Source organism: Grammomys surdaster, unplaced genomic scaffold (assembly GCF_004785775.1).
Source record: "Grammomys surdaster isolate TR1022 unplaced genomic scaffold, NIH_TR_1.0 126198, whole genome shotgun sequence".
Lineage (NCBI taxonomy): Eukaryota > Metazoa > Chordata > Mammalia > Rodentia > Muridae > Grammomys > Grammomys surdaster.
In genome coordinates this window covers 9667503-9679784 of record NW_021621003.1, presented here as the reverse complement: position 1 = coordinate 9679784, position 12282 = coordinate 9667503, and the positions used below count along the sequence as shown (strand labels likewise).

General features: G+C 45.5%; 1 protein-coding gene across 27 annotated transcripts in view; it reads left to right on the top strand.

Moving 5' to 3' along the window:
* Positions 1-12282, top strand: part of Kcnma1 (potassium calcium-activated channel subfamily M alpha 1) — a 688486-nt gene that overhangs the window by 43423 nt on the left and 632781 nt on the right. The window lies entirely within an intron of this gene.

Sequence of the window (12282 nt, the reverse complement as noted above, 5' to 3'; positions counted from 1 at the left end):
TTTCTTTCTTTCTTTCTTTCTTTCTTTCTTTCTTAAATTTTAAAGCATGCTCCTAAAATGTAATTCTGACCAAAGCTTGATGAGTATTAATTTAAGAGTGCTTACAGCATAATTTTTCTTTCCAATCAGATTATTTCTTGTGTCTCCAGATAAACTGTAAATACTTCGCACAGTTAGATCTTCCTTCTTTTCAGAATAGCATATCTGTATGCACATAAGGGCAATAGAATGATTAATATTGTATGTGATTGACACCTAGAAAGTGTTTGTTGAAGGATACTTATGATGAAGTCTTTGGGAAGTCTTTGCAGAACCAGGACTTATCAGCAAGGGCTGGCCCAACGATGCCTTACATCAATTTTACTAAACAGGTACTCATTCCTGGACGCCCAGGAGCCCAGAGCTCAGGCACAGAAAGTCCACTTGCTGAGATTCCCAAACCAACAGACTGTGGCATGCTGGCTCTGTTCTCACTTACTTTGACCTGTAAGCTTATGAAACAAACTTCTCCCTCTCTTCACCCCTAGCTGGTTCTAAACACACAAAGCCATAGAAGTGCATGATGTAGAACAGAGTGTGTTTGGACCGTTCAGAACATAGTAGAGGGGTTAGCTTGTATAATGACTTTTGTTTCCTCACTTAAAATTCCCGGAGAAGAGTACAAATGTTTCATGTCTACCTCAAGAGTCACACCTCCTGTTTATACAAGCCTGTTCTGGGAGGCCTCAGAGGCTTCTCGCTTGCTGTAGGGTGTTATGGTGCAACCTTGGCATTGAATCTCTAAGCAAAAGAGGCTGCTTGGACCTCACGTGGCAGATGGCAGCAGTCCAGAAAATGTGAGCTCAAATGGTATTTTGTTTGGAAACATCATGCAAGGTTGTTTAGAACATGTCATGCCGTCATTTTATTGAGCAGAGAAAGATTTAATAATAATAATAATAATAATAATAATAATACCCAGACAGAATAAAAACAGAGTTAGGAATCAACAGTGTAGGCTCATGTAAGGAATCCCGTCTCCCTCCTTCAACTTTCCAGCCATCCAAGGGGAGGAGTGTGTGACTGGTTAAACTCCCATGGCAGGTACATTAAAGTTTTAATCTGCTGTTTCATCAGCATTGTTTTGTTTGGGGGAGCATTGCAGATACTGGATTCCCTCCTCCCCTGTGATTCCACTCCATTAATTTTAGGTTTAATTAATCTAATTTATTATATTGACTTCTTTTGCTTAACTTAAAAAATGAGATGGATTATTAGCCTCTTAATAAACAGTAATGGTCAACAGCTACTAGGAAGGATTCAAATCATGTGAATCATCATCAAATCTCTATTTTGTTCACGAGATGGGATAGAAATTGTTACTTATCCGAAGCTGTGCTTCTTGACCCTTCCGTGAATGGGATGGTGGGGTGTGGTCCATGCAGGATCCAGGATTAGAGCATCAGAGGAGGCTGTCCAACATGCAGCAATAACCTGCAGCAGCGCTGTTTCTAGTCCATGATCTCCAGATCCATGAGTATGCTGAGAGGAACTCAGCAGAGTGACCATGTGAACCTGTGTGGGGACTGAAGGCCACACAGTCTCACTGTGGTGACTGTGGACTGTCACGATTTTCCATTAGATCCAGATGGAGAGCATTGTGTGCTGACTTGAGCTGGGTGAACACCGGACCCCTGTTACAGCGAGAAGCTAGAAAATGTGTGTTAAGAAGCATGCTGCTTGACTTTATTATCACACTACATGCACACCTTCAGACTGGCTTCTGACCTTGAAACACATGCGGTTTCTGAAGGCCGTTCTGACATATGTGCTATGAGAATGGAGTGGGGGAGGCTTTTGGAGAGTGTCTTTGCTGGAAAATCACTGCCTAGTAATGATCATTCTCTTGCTTGGCACTGAGGAAAGCAAGGGAGCATGAGACTTGGCCACTGACTGACATTGTGATGGGGCATGTGATATACCTGCACAGAAGGCTGCAGCAAGAGGAGTATAGGCCCAGGTTCCTGAATGCCAAAACCACCCAATCTACCCATCCTCAAACAACTACAGGAAAAGCAGTCCTGGGTGAACTGAATCAGGGAGCCTGTAATTCTCCTTAGAGCACAGCTGAGCTCAGCCTTGAAATGTGTGTGGACATAGTTTTACAAACAGTGGGGACGAGGTGATGGAAACAGCACATGCTGGGTACTGTGCAGAGCATGGGCAAGTCAGGTTAATGCACATCTTAAAAAGTTAAATAATTGTCTCATTAATTCCATGACAATTCTACCCAATGAGTTATGACTATATTTACACCTCCCCAATTCCCTTCAGATCCTCCTCCCTCTCTCATCCCATGTCACATCTTCCCACCTTTAAAAGATAATGAAAACAAAAATAAAACCCCCAAAACCCAATCGGTTGATTTGCTTTGTCTTGGCTGACTACTCTGGGGTGTGGGGCCTGTCTAGACTGTGATTGAAATTTCAGGTCTCACTCCAGTGAAGAAAGCTAACATTCCCTGTCCCCAGAAGCAATCAGATGATGGTGGCTTTTCTGCAAGACATCATGTCACTCCCACCTGTCCTCCTCCATGCTTGGACTTTTGTCTGGATTGAATTTGTGCAGGTTTTGTGGTTGAGAGAGACTCCTCAGCTCTCACAGCCCCAGGCTCTTACTTGCAGGTTTGATTGCTGGCACAGTGACCTGGAGGTCACTGAGGTTACGTAGGTAGATAGTGAGACCCAATCTGTCTTAGATCCAGCAGCCGACACAGACTGAGCATCGCTGTAGACTGACATCGTTTTTCTGACCCTAAGTTGTTTACTTCCAGGGTTACAGACAAGTCCTACTCCCTGGCTTTTTATAAGTGAACTGAGCAATTGAAGAAACCAACAAATATTTACCAAATGAGGTTCTTGGTGGAGTGTGATAAAGCATGACATTGAACCAGGACAAGAGACTACTCCACCTACTCAACAGATCCAGCATTGCCTGTCACCTGTACACGAAACATAGGTGTTAGAAAAGAAACTCCTATTTGACTTACATAGGGTCACATTCCTATCAGGAAATCATGTCTCCCTGGGTGGAGTTAGAAGGAGAGTGACAGACAAGGTTGGTTGTCCCTGCCCTAGAGCAGCTCCACAGCCATTGACAGTCAACCATAAATGTGTCTCCATATACTGTGTCACAGTCCAAGGATATTATACCAAAGGGACCTGGGATCTTTCCTTTGCCTGTCTTCCCAAGTCAAGAAGTTCACAAACCAATTTCCTTCTTCTGGGCTCTGGAGCTGGTCACCACTGTATTTACATTAGAAGTCTTAGAAGATGACAGCAGGATCTCAAGGCCAAACATACTCTTATGTTATCTTTTCTTGGGACAAAACACTCCTGGGGTTACAACCTGGACTCAGAGCCACTATCTGCCTCTGAAATAGTATTCCATGTGACATGGGACTATCCACTGTATGTCTGCCAGGACCTGGATTCCACTGCCCGTGTGTGCCCCCATCCATCTTTCTGCACAACTGGGACAATGAGTTGTGGACCTCATTTTTGGTGAACCTCAGCTGCTCAATGTGGGATCTGCTGAGGTGAGGTCAGAATGGAGATGACCAGGGGAAGCTTAGTCTGCAAGCCTAGGGAACAGAAGCCAAGGTCACAGCTAGGGAGGCGCTGGAATAATGTGAAGTCCAAGTTTTGGGTGGTCTCAAGAGAGGTCTTGCTCAGCTTGGTGGTGAGATGCCTTTGACCATGACGGCTCTGATACTATGAGTGGTGTAGGTAGCCAGCATGGAATTGGGGTACTGTGGTGTTGGAAGCTGAAGCAGGAAGGTTAGAAGGTGCTGGGGCAACTCTATCTTGCCAAAGCCAACTTTGCCCTGAACATTGGCACTTGGGTTTGGTTGTAGGTGTTAGCAGGGCTCTGCGAATTGTTTTCACAAGCATCCTAGTTAGGGGTGGTACTTGAGAGGACTGAGGAAGGATAGGACTGCTTGCTTGTCCTAGCACCTTCAGAGGCCAGTGATTTGGGACATATTACGGCTAGGATTACTTCCTGGTTTGGAAACTTCTATTTTAAGCTCCAACATGGTGCTTATAGATGGTGCTATCTATTGGACAATTTCTCAGCTTATTTTCATGCATTCACATTTTAATGCGTCATAATAACCCCATAAGGCAGTTATTGTTCTATCTGTTTGGCAGAGGAGGAAACTGATTATTAAGAAGTCAAGAAACATATTCAAGGTAACTTGCTAGAGATTAGGCAAACCAAGACTCAAACCCAGGCTGACCAGCTCCAGGGCCAGTGCCCTGGGCTTGGTGTCAGCAATGACATCATTGGTGACTTTGGGCTCGGACTCTGTTTTTGCTCTGCTGGGTCCAGGGTAAAGAGACATTTCCTTTGATCTTGCTGAAGAAATTTCCAGTTTTCTCAGCACTTGGAAAATAGGAGATATAGAACTTCAGAGCTATGTCCTGAGGGCATATCTCCTGGTTTGTGGAATTTTTAAAAGGAGGTTTTATTCTGCAGCAGGCTTTCTTGTCTGGAGATCAGAGGTGAATGGCAGCTTGCCGAAGCATCGGCTTCCAGTTTTGCTTTCTTTCTCATCCTGGAACTCAGATACTGTTTGAAGTCTCTCTTGATCTATTAAGGATAGAGGTGTCTACACTTAGAGAAGAAGGCAGGTCTGGACAGGCATCCTTCAGGGGTCACATCCCAAGTAGCAGTTCTCTGGTCAGCATCCTGGAGCACCTTTGGACCAAGTGGAGATTATGTGCAGAAGGACAAACTCCAAGAAGGCAGGCATATAAGGAAGGAGACAATGGGCCATGAAGGCTAGATTGGCCCAGGCCATGCTGTCTTCATTCTGCCTGGGTTAGAGGTATAGATTTGGGTGTCAAATAGATTCTGCTATCTGACCTGGCATTGCCTTTTAGAAGGGATGGAATCAAGTAGTCACTTGAATGTGCTACTTGTGCTAATGGTGTCCTGGCTGGCAAGCAGGTACTGGTGTCTCATTGCTTGGGTTAACTCCAACAGCACTGCTGATGAGCTCAGACCCAGAACCCCTTGAATAAAGGGAAGGCCAGCTCTCTGTGACAAAGATCTGGTTAGCTTTTCTCCCATTCTTCCTCAGAGGGAACTATGTATGGCCTTTTACTATACACTGGGGGGAGTCTAGTGGATCGATGGTTTCAGGAGACTCCAAGAAGCACTGTAGCCCTGCAGTTAGAGACGTATGAAGGTCAGGTGATCAACAGAGTTTTGGCTAAAGTCTGACTCACAGTGGGTCCTCAGACTCAGCGTTTGGTTATTCCCCCAGTCCCCAAATATAGAATCGGGGTAGATATACTTAGAAGGCGGCAGAATCCTGTGTGTAACCCAAGTTGCTTTACTTTGAGTGGAGTTGAATGCCTAGTTTGTGGGGATAAGAGCCGAGTCCAAACAGGGGGCACTTGATCAAGATTCATTAAGAATTATGCTGGTAGCCAAAGAATACTGAATCAAGCATGGGACCTGTATGGTTTGGGGGCATGTATGGTGACAAGGGTTGTACCTTAAGTCTCAGGATAGCCATGGTAATGACCCAGCTGGAGGGACAAATCTAAACTTTGTCCTGTGCTCTTGGTGGTTTGGGATTTGGGACTTTTCCTTCTTTTGCTAAGCACAGATGCCTTGTCTGAGGGAGCAAGGGGCATCTCACCATGCCCAGTGGGTACCGTTCAGAGACACCTGCCTTTCTGGGCTCTGAAAGGTAGCTTAGGAGAGGCCAAACCTGCCCTGCATTTACTAATTTATAAACCTGGAGAAGAGCTGGTAAAGAAAAAGCCAGCTAACCGATATATATGGCATTTTACACTTTACACTATTTGTGCTCAAGTTTTTCTTGTGAAAAGTTGATCCAGGTGTTGTGGAGAAAAGGAAAATGATTTGTGATGATTTACTTTGCAAGCATGAAAGGCTGTTATCCAAATGCAAGCTTGGCATGCACATTCATTTTTAATTTACCACTCATACATAGGAGGCAGTGGCTTATGATTTTGACAAAAATGGTTCTTGGATACCTGTTCTCACTCCCCTAGTAGGAGGTGAAAACCACTGCACAGGAGATATCTCTAGGCTTTATTTTCTTTGCTGGGATCTTTCCCTTTACGAAACCATTGTAAAATCCTCCAGGGAGTGCGGGGTAGGGGTGGGGTGCGGGGGCTGGCAGAGGTAGACTAACTGCCTCTCTCGCTCTCTCTCTCTGTGTCCCATGAGCTAAGAATGGTTTATATATCTTGAAATGGTTGGGAGAAGCCAAAAGAAGAAATACTATTTTTTGATACATGAACATGAGAAATTACAATTTCTGTGTCTATAAATAAAGATTTATTGGAACACAGCCACACATATTCAATTTTATATCTTTATGACTGCTTTTGCATCACAGTGGCATAGTTGGGTAATCAGAAGACATCATTATGGGGAAGTTTGCTGACACCTCGGCTGTGGGATAACATTGTGGCTCCTTGGCCTGGCTTCTGAGGCCTTCTGTCCCTGGCACTGGCCTCTCTCTTCAGTCCTACCTGGCTGTAACTCTGCAGGTTCTCCGAAGCTGCTAGAATCTATGAGGTCCCTGGGCTAGCCTGCCTTCTTCTCTATGTTTTTCTTCAACCTTGTCCTGCCTTGGCTAAACATCAGTGAGTCATCCCTGAAGAAATCTCCTCTTCCTTCTCTCTCTTTGATTTAAATGGCTCTCAATCTGGGTGAGAAAAAATAGGGAGACCCCCTAGAGACTCTGAAATCTTGATACTTGGCTCAAAGGGAGAAGGCCTGAAGACTGAGATGCTCACGTAGTCAACAGTGTGGAACCAGTGCCTGGCACCTGTCAGGTGTTTTAGGGATGAAGCTCAGCCCTGGTGTCTGTGCCTAGTTCACATTTCAGTGGGGGAGAGGGAGTGCGCATCAGTGTTAGCTTCAGGCCAGCACACAGGAAGTGGTGGCAGAGTGCCATCTAGATGTCCATGTCAATGAAGTGACCAGTGAGGTGACCCCTGAGCCCCAGTGAACCAGGGCTCTGGGTTGGCCAGGACCCAGAGAGAGAGAGAGAGAGAGAGAGAGAGAGGAGAGAGAGAGGAGAGAGAGAGGGCAAGGTGTGGCACCTGTCTGTTTCTGCTTTCGTTTTTGTGGGGATGGCTGGAGGCTGGCTCATCTTTATGCTGGAGCCCATGGTGCCAGTGACCTGAGTCCTCTAGTCTGTCCTTGATGTGGTCAGGCTGCTCATTTCCTCAATCTCTCTCTGGGTCCTCTTAATCTTTTATCCCCATCCACAGGATTTACCCTGCAGTCCATATGCTTACTTTTTTATGTTTTTAACTTTTAAATTGTTTTTATCTTTAAAAATTCTATCACAGTTCAATCTATATATATGATCACACACACACACACACACACACACACACACACACACAGAGCCATTTTCACCTCTCTCATCACCCCTCTCATCCCTTTTTCTCTTCCACTGAAATTCTCCAACAAACCTCACCTCCTGTGACCCACTGCATTTACTAACAATGCTGGTTGTTCTCATGATCAAGTGTGGGGATTATTTACTATAGCTCAGATAACTTATCATTGACAACACCACTGAAGATAACATTCCTTTCCCCAGCAACTGCTCATAGGCTCTAAGGGAGAGATGGGGCCCCCCAAATCCCTCCCCTGTGCATGATGGGATTTTGACAATCCCAATCTTCTGCAGCTTATCACAGTTGCAGTGAGTTCCTGAGTCCAACAGCCATGTCACATCCAGAAGACAGTTTTCCAGAACTACCTATCCCAGCTCTTACATTGTCTTCTTTCTGCTCTTCCTCGTTGTTCTCTGGGCTTCAGTGTGGAATGTTGATACAGACATCTGATTAGGGCTCAGAACTCAATAGTCACTTGGTCTTAGTACATTGACCAGTTAGTTGTACGTCTCTGAATTAACAGCTGCTCACTATGAACAGAACCTGTTGTGCTAGTGAAGACTGAGAGCAGCATTGCTCTATGGAGATGAATGCAGGGAGTCAGAGAACTCTGATAGCATGTCCATTAAGGACATTCCCAGCCATAGGGTTTGGCAAGCTTTTACAGTATCAGGTGTAAGCTCCCTCCTGTTGAATAAGCCTTAAGTCCAAACAGAAAATTGTTGGTTGCCTCTGTTGATGATAGTCATGCCACTGTTGTAACACTGGGCATATCTTACCAAGTAGGTAATTTTGAAGCATGGGAGGTAGAACCAAGCTGGTTAGGATCACTGATAACTTTTCTCCCTTAGCAGTGTATATAGTCCCTCCTTCTTAGCACCATGAAAGTGGTCCAGCAGGGAGGAAGCTTGCAGTTTACTTCCAGTTTGGTTTTCTCTGTGTATGGTTTATTCAGTGGTAGGTCCTTACCATCTCATTCTGGGGGGCAGCTCCACTTTCCTGGAGGCTTCTCTAAAGACCATGGCGTATCTGTGTTCAGTTGTACCAGCTCAAGCTGCTCATCTCTCTAACCCACTCACTTAATGCAGCTCTAGTCCTGGGGGAGGTTTGTTGCTAACTGACCATACTGTAGGTAGCTCAAGTGAGCCCCACCCCCTTTGCTGTGAGCATTTACCAAGAGACCCACCTACCAAGGATTTACCACTGGACTGCACAGTTTATGTGCATTGTATAAATATGATTTAGAATATCTGAAATGTTAAAAATAATGAAACTTGGTTGTTAACTAGCATATGGAGTGGCATAAGGACAACTCAAGATACACACTTCCAAGGAGTTTGTCACCTTACACCGAAACCTGGCTCTTAAGATCAATGAGATGGGTCAGTGGATGAAGGCATTTACCACTACGTCTGATGACCTGAGATTGATTCCCGAATCCACACTGTAGAAAGCGAGAACCAACTTTCCCAAGGTATATTCTGATCTTCCCTTGAATGCTATGGCACATGTACTCCACCCCCACCCCCAATAAATAATACATTAAAAATGCTCAGTTCTTGGAAGGAGATAGAGTTTAGTTCCTCCTGGTTCCCCTCAGTCCTGATTAAGGCAGGGCCATGTGGCATCTGAGTGTGTGTTCTTTAAATTGGAGTTTAGTTTCTATTCTGCTGCAGAATGTGTGGCAGCTCACATCAAATCTCTAAGTTCCGTTGTTCTTCCAAGTGAAGTACCACAGTGCTGAGCATTACAGGAAGTCCCAGTGTGACCCACAGAATCCCACATATAGTGAATGCACAGCATTATTCTGACCCCTCTTCTTGCATGACATTGTCAAGTGCAACATCTAACCTGCAGATTGAGCCAGTACCTCAGGAGGAAGAGGACTGGTAGTCCCAAGAAACTGAACATAAGAGTATGTGTCTTTCTCTTTTAGCATCTGTCATTCTGGCTGTTCACCTCATTCCCCACTGGGGTCCAAGGTGCCCTCTCTTGCACTGCTGAGTGCTCTCTGTCTCTGTGTTGGGTCCAGCTGGGGCTCTGAGCAGCATGGAGTGTAAATAGCACTTAAGCATGTTCCTATACTATCATGACATAGAAAGAAGGAAAGGGATGGAGGGCTTGGTTTGCTTTGTGTGGAGGAAGAGAGACTTAGAGATGAACACTTGGGTGGCTTTTCTGAGTGATGGACATATTTATTCTCCTGTGGCCCCAATGAGGTCATGAGCATGCAATCATGGATGCCTGGATAAGACCTGCTTGCAGTAACAGGCTGTGAGAAGCATGTGGACCTGGGAGCCAGGCACTCTTGTCCAGAGCCTTTCTACTCACAGTACAGTTAGATCATCAGTAGGGGTCCCACTCAGAACTTCTGGAACCTAGTCAGAATGTTCACCACATCCCCAGAAATGAACATGGAAGACTGAGGCCAGTGCTTCTCCAGCCAGGACACTTTCTCCCCAGTCAAAGGAGTCAGGGCAGTCCATGGGCCCTGGGTGCTGATTCTCAATGTTCTAGTTCTTTCCCCAGGTCAGCAGCAGCAGCTTTGTTTGGGAGCTTGTTAGAAATGAAACTCTAAAGCCTTACCCAGTGCCAAGAGCTGGCCCCCTGGAGTAGGCACAGGACTCACAGTCAGGAGGGAGAGCTCTTCTGCCCAGTCCTGCTGCATATTAGGACCACAGCAGGTTCAATGAGGCAAATGGCTGGATGGAATTCAAGAGTATCTGGTGGGTAAGGAACACCAGGAGTCGAAAGAGCTTCCCCATGGTTCCAGTGTACATCAATACCTTAGTAAGTATCCTAAGCCTGTTTCCTAGGCTGTCAGTTGGGTTGATGAATTCCTATCTGTCTTCCAGTGACATGCCGGTGCCTTGGGAAGCATGATCTTTGAGCACGCTGAGACCTGAAAAAGGCACAGAGGGACAGGTTTCCACCTGTATCCAAAGAGACTGCTGTGAATCCTGCTTGAGGGAGACCAGATTAGATACTCACTGTGGCCTCAAGGGAGACACACAATAATGGAGCTTGGTGATTCAGGGATTTCAAGACCACTGTGCTTGATGTAACTAGAAACCCTGCTCAAGGAAGGAAAATACCAGCACCTAGGGATCTCTGCTTGTGCTTCCGCCTTCTTTTACTCTACCTACCCTTTACCACCAATGCGCAATTCTAGGGCTCACTTTGAGTTTAGGCGCTTGCCCCGTGCCATCTCAAGTCCCTTGAATTAAGGTGATGGAGCTGTTGGGGGGAATTGGCCCCCTCACTCTGAGTACTAGGGATGGTGGCAAAGAATGAGGTTTAGAAAAATATTTACCCCAAAGTAATCCCTTTGCCATTGCCACTGCCCGTTTCCCAGGAGGCTGGGCAACAAACACGGAGTCTGGTCATCATTTATGGAGTGGATAAGTTGAGTCTTGCAAAGACCAGGGCAAGGGGGTAAGACATTGTGGTGTGGTCTCCATCTCAGCTTCTATAGCAGATGTTGGGGGCTCCTGAGAGAAGCTATGAAGTGTAACAACCAGGAGGCAAGCTTCATACCTGACACCAAAGCCACCTGGAACACCAGATACAGGAAGACTTCATAATCTTAAGTCAGGCATGGAGCTATATGACTGTGACTCCGGTACTCAGGAGGCAGAAGCAGGTAACTGTGAATCTGAAGCTACATAGCAAAGCCCAGGCCTGTCTGGGCTGTATGGAATGACCTTTAACTCAAAACGAAAACTAAACTAAAATCTTTATGAGAAAGAAATCTGCTCTTAGAATCTAAAGTGTCCAGCGGGATTCTAAGAACGGACTCACATAATTCCCAGCCATCACTGTGGGAGCCAGGGCTCATGATCTCCCCTGTTCTACATGAACAGTGCAGGCCTGTGGGGGTGCATCTCTCCATCTCACTATTGGAAAGCCGAGGCCCAGAGATCTGCTGCATGAGGGATGAGGGGCAGGAAAGAAACGAGAAGTCAGGTCTCAGTGTCAAGAACACAGTCTGGGAAACAAAGAGTTTGCTGATATCTTCCCATTCTGTTTTGGGTCTGGGATGGCTCTATGGCAGAAGGCTTAGGCTAAAAAAAAAAAAATCAACTCATCAGATATTTGTGCTGGAATAAACGGGAAGACATCACTTGACATAGTAAATCTGAGAGTTTTTAGAGCGTATCTTAATATAGGAAAGCATGCTGCACGCTGTGCACCTCCATATAACTATGTACGTTTACATATACATACATGCATGTGTAAACATGTACTGTGTAAGTATATACTGTGCTGCCGCTTATACACACACACATTGCTCTCATGGAAACAGCTCATGAAACATTAGGTAATCCTCACATGGTATGCAGTTTGACATAGCTTTTTAAAGATTACTGGATTATTAGGATATACACCAAGAACCAGACAAGGAGTACAGCCTGAGTCTAGGACCTGAGCATGACAATTCTTCCTGTGGAGATGGGATATGGAAGTACTCCATACCTTCCTATCCTACCCTACCTCATCCCATCCCCCTCCATCCCATTCTGTATCATCATCACATCATCCCATTCTATCCTATAATCTTAAAACATGTTGCTTGCAACCCGTTTAGTAAACTTTATGGTTGTCCATGTGGCCAAGGCCCGCCTTTTGCAAACTTGCAGTATGGTCTGGCTCTCTACAGTTGGTAAAAGAGGAAGCCAACATTTGGTCTTACAAGCCAAATCTCTTAGTTACAGATCTTGGATAGAATGAAGTTGTCCTGACTACCATCTCTACCCCCAACCCACCCCCATGTATGCACACAGGCACACACACAAACACACACACACACACACACACACACACACACACACACACACACACA